Consider the following 5,091-nt stretch of genomic DNA (forward strand, 5'->3'; position numbering starts at 1 on the left):
TTTAATTCCAGCATTATTAATATTGCATACTTGCTTACGATGATATAACGATTATATATTAGAATTATTCAAGTTACGACCTTTTATGTAATAAATTGCTTGTTTTACAAATCTGGAATCTGTTTAAATTTGGATAGCCTGAGAAATTTGTAGAAGAAATTTCAAGACTACGAAATTTAAAAAGATTATCTGAATACAGTCGTCATCTACTCTATCTCAAACATAGCTTTTGCCTGCGGATGCAGATCGCGGACTTTCACTGCGAGCTCATCGCCTTTGGCTTTGATCGCTTTCTTCACAATTTCAGTTCCTTCCACAATCACTTTTAAATGTAAATCACGAATTCTGCCTAAAATTTCCTTCTTAATTGTCTTTTCCAGCGTTACTAATAAATCTTCTTTTGACACCTTCAAATGAGTCAGGCAGACTATTTTGAGAGCCGGCGGAGCTAACAGATCAGACAAAAGAATAACGCTCGTGGAATTTATATCGAATGTTATTTTCAGCTCGTAAAGTTTGGTGTATTTTTCCATCGAAAAGGCAATATCCTTGAAGATGTTTGTCTCGTGGATGTGGAGCGACTCCAGCTTGGGACAAAGTTCTTGGACCGTCTTTAGTTCAACCATCATGACACACTTTGGAGCGTTGACAGTCACCAGTTTGGTCAGCTCCTTTCCATAAGTGTTCAGGAAGTAATTCAGATATGCGGGAGACTTCAAGTTTTCCAACTTCAAGCTATTCAACTGCCTGAATTGCTGTAGCGACTTAAGTTTGGTCTCTTCTACTGGGCGGTAATTATAACTAGCACTCCATTTAATCTGGAAATTAATTAACCGTGTTGTAAAATTAACATTTTTTTAACAAAAATTTGCAGAACACTTACGTAAAGACTGGTAATAAAGGGGAACATGTCGACTGTGCACGATTTTTCTTCGAATTTGTCCATCTTCAAAGTCAATTGTCTCAACTGGGAAGTACTTGTTAGGTTACGGCACAACCATGACATGTCAACGAAGAAATCCAATTTCCCGAAGTATTGCAAGTTTAGCAATTTCTCGACGCAAATTCGCGTCAGAACCGTCTGGAAGATTTTGCCGGAATCACGTTGATACCAAAGTGAAGAGAAGAAAAATGATTCCAGCTGTCCGAAACTCTGTCTGAATTTTCCTTGCCAATTATCGTCTCTTAAAGGAAGATTGCTCAATAATGGATGGATTTTGACGTCAAGTGTTCTCAAAAACTTGAGTGTTTTGCAAGTCTCCATTAAGTCATGGAGTATAAAATAGAAATCAGTTATTTCCAATGTCTGCAAGGACCTCATGATGCTGATATCAGTCCACATATATTCTTCAATTTTCCCAGGAAGAGAATCAGGGTTTTGGTTGATGTAAAATTCTTGAATATTGAATGCTTCGATCGAGATCCTTCTGAGGATCTAGAATAAATAATTTTATTTTACTTTTAAGACGATGAGGATATTTTGATACATACCTTTTGGGAAAATGCAGGGTCTTGAGGAAACAGGCTCAAAATTTCATGGAATTTCACTTCCGTGGTTTTAGAATTAATCAAATTTTCGAAAACATTAAATGCGTCCATTGGAGAGCATTTCCACTCTGAGCGCTTTAATTTGTCGATGACATTTTCCATCTCAAGCTGAGGGATACATTCTAAGAAAAGAGAGAAATGTGCATTATTTGGGTATTTGATCTTAATTTATAATATACTTACTATCTGATTTTATAAAACCAATATAGGAATTTATATCCAAATTAAATTTATCTTCCCCTTCTTTTAAGCTCAGCTGCTTCATTTTCTGTTCCATTTGTGATTGAGTAACGAGACGGCCTTCGAATTATGTGAGCGTTGCCTCGAAGGATGGCGATAAAATGGGAAAAGTTGCAATCACCGCATTGACGTGTTCGAAATTTTTCTCTCCTTCCCCTCAGATTCCTGAAGAGGCGGAATTCCTAATTTATTCTCGCTCGCACATCCCAAGAATGTCCACATTTCTCTTGCAGCAAATTTTTCCTCAAAAATTTTTGTTTACAGAGGATCGCACATAAATCCGACGAATTTGGATTTTTCTCGCTACGATTCAACATTCTATGGTTAGAGATAACAATTTTTTCTTGTTGTTTATGTCTATAATTAACCAAAAGAGATCCAAGACTCGAAAATAACAAATATTTACTAAGTGAATTACAATCATTTTAATAGATTTAACAATTTTATCAGTTTGGAAGTCATTTCCTCCCTCTGGTAGAATTTCGGCAGGAATGTTTGCATTCCTTGCAGTTTTGAAATGTTTGCATGATCTGCTGCGAACGTTTTATAAGAATATGCGCTTTTTACACATTTCGCCAACAGAGAAAATTTTGGAATTTAAGAAATCTTTTCAAATTGTATTGTTGGATTGAAAATTAAGAAAACTTAGTAACTCTTCTCGGCTATTATTCTTTAAGGAAGTAAAACAGATTGAAATGCAACAACTGCATATATATTATTCATAATTTATTTGCATAAAATTGATTTGTTATCAAATTTATTTTAATAATTGCAATAGCGGTTAAAAGAATACATATTACAATATTTACGAAATGAACGTTCATTTACAAGACAAAATTCCGTAACATGAAAGAGCAAAAGACGCAAAAATTCATGTTAATAATTCATCAATTTCTTATCGTCCTTATTCCTGGCAACTTAATCTAAAATTTTACAGTCAAACCTTGCATCTCGACGATTCTTTAACATCTCTTTGCGAAGATCAATAAGTTCATTTCTGACCTCTTCTTCGATAGAGGGATCCACTTTCAGCTTCATTTTAAAATCGTTTATATTTCTTAAAACCTTCTTAGCGCTCACCAACCTTGACGTTTTTTTCAAGTCTTTTACTGAGACTTTGGCCTGCGAAAGATGGACTTTGACGAGAGCCGGAGTCACCAAGAGCAGATTTGGTAGACAAATATCACTGCAAATAAATCTATTTTGTAAAATCTTTCGATGGGAAATAATGTGTAAAAATGATACCTTGCATCATTGTAGAAAACAACATATAGATTTTCTAGTTTGACGAAGAGCTTCTGTAAATTGATTTCTTTGAAATCGAATTTCGTTCGGTATATGTGCAAAGATTCCAGGTTCGGACAGGACCTTACTATGTAGTTGTAAACAGCGCGCATGTCCAGTTTTTCCGTGCGGGTGATTGTGAGCTTTTTCAATGTTTCAGCGTAGGTTCTCAATAGATTGGAAAATTTGGAATGAGGTGCGTATTCATTTTGTTGTACTTCATATGCTGGGCTACAATCAATCTGAAATGAAACATACATATAGTAGATCGATAAAAAAAATGTTTAAAAAGACACTGACATATAAACTTTCAACGTAGGCAAATATTTCCACACTGCATGCATTTCTTTCGAAGGTATCCATTAATAAGTTCAACTGTCGGATGTTAGACTTCTTCTTCTTCTTCTTAATGTTGTTTCCCCACGTTGACATGTCATACAAGCATTCTTCACTCCCGACGTGTTCTAACTTGGGCAAATATTGCACACAGTATTTAGTCAATTTATACTGTAGTTCGTTTCCGTCTATTTCATTTCTCCATAGTGATGTAAAGAGAAACGATGTCAGTTGGCTAAAACTGGTATGTAACTTCCTACGAAATCTTTTTGTTTCGAATGTTGTATTCGGATTTATCGAAGGATCGAGTCTGACTGCGAGTTGTCTCAAGTTCTTCAGCTTCTTGCTCATGGCCATCAGGTTTTCCAAGTCAAAATAAAAGTCCTCTATCTCCACCTTCCGCAATGATTTCATTTTTCGTATTTTAGACCACATGTCTCGTTCTATTTTTATCGGATTTTTTGCCTCACAATAAAGGGGAAATATATTAAACTGAGATATTTTGGTTGCTTTGGTGCAGATCATCCGTAACGCCTAAAATGCATGCAGAAAATTAAAACCTGGAGAGATTGAAACTGTTGTTAATATTACCTCTATTTCAAAATTCGTCGACGGAGGGAACAGGTCCATGAAACGAAAAAAATTAACTTCCACTATCTTTGGACCAAGCAACCGAGAGAGAGCTTTTAAAACGTCCGTCGGGGAGTGTGATTCTTTCGAAACCCACACATACTTGACAAACTTTTCCATTTCTTCTTGATAGTTCTTTGGAGCTGAAAATTCCAGATCAAATTATTTTTAAACTATTAAAAAATTAGCAATATACTTACGACGTAATTTAATTAATTTTAAGTACGACTCAATGGTAATTACCGGATCTTCTTTAAAATATACTCTTTTGATATCTATATGGTCCATCTTCTCTTTTATAATGCTAACGCTTTGAGCTTTGCAATTCCGCTTTCCGTGCCTGCTCTCTCCGATGGATGTGAGTTGGAAATGAAAGTGGCGTGTCTGAAATGCTTCTTTACGCTGCTGCGACGAATTTTATGAATTTTACACATGTTTGTATGGATCAGAATTCTCCTACTCAAATATCTTTTGCCTCAAATTCCATGAATTACCAAGGCCCAAATTCTTGCCCAAACGGATATCAATTAATTTTTTACCATCGAAATATACTCCCTTTTTCGAATTGTGATTTTAGAACTAAAATTATTCAACGAACAATGTTATTGTCTCGTTCCTGATCTTGCTGTAAACTAATTGTTATTGAAAACGTTACGAAAAAGTCTTTAATTTGATCGATACAGGGCGCGACAGTTGGAAATATTTTAACTGTTAGTTGCAATAAGTATTTTGCCGTACAATTTTTTCAAGAGTAAAAAGGAAAAAAGGCCCTTAATACAGAAAAAGTTCGAAATTTTCATCAAAATTTCCAGCGCTTGACCACATTTTCTAGGCATATTTTGATTCCTCGCGTCGAACTCTGTGAAGTAAAATCGGATTTCTAATAGGTAATAGCAAGACATTCCTGAACATTCAAAACACATGGTAACGACTTTGCAGCCAATTTTCAAGTTTACAAAAAAAAATACATCGACACTTGGGGCAATTTTGGCTTCAACTGAATATGCTGTCACGCAACAAGCAATTTATTTAAAATAAACTATCCAATTGCAG

The 5,091-nt window shown here is 35.2% G+C and overlaps 1 long non-coding RNA gene across 1 annotated transcript; it reads right to left on the reverse strand.

Moving 5' to 3' along the window:
- Window positions 1-2,339: 2,339 nt before the first annotated feature.
- On the reverse strand, window positions 2,340-4,634 carry LOC135934357 (uncharacterized). The gene is made up of 4 exons (XR_010574110.1): window positions 4,000-4,634; window positions 3,373-3,942; window positions 3,034-3,314; window positions 2,340-2,974 (listed from the first exon to the last, which is right to left on the reverse strand). It is a non-coding gene; the product is annotated as an uncharacterized LOC135934357 (long non-coding RNA).
- Between the last annotated feature and the right edge of the window lie 457 nt (window positions 4,635-5,091).

This window comes from Cloeon dipterum, chromosome 1 (genome assembly GCF_949628265.1).
Source record: "Cloeon dipterum chromosome 1, ieCloDipt1.1, whole genome shotgun sequence".
In the NCBI taxonomy this organism is placed as follows: Eukaryota; Metazoa; Arthropoda; class Insecta; order Ephemeroptera; family Baetidae; genus Cloeon; species Cloeon dipterum.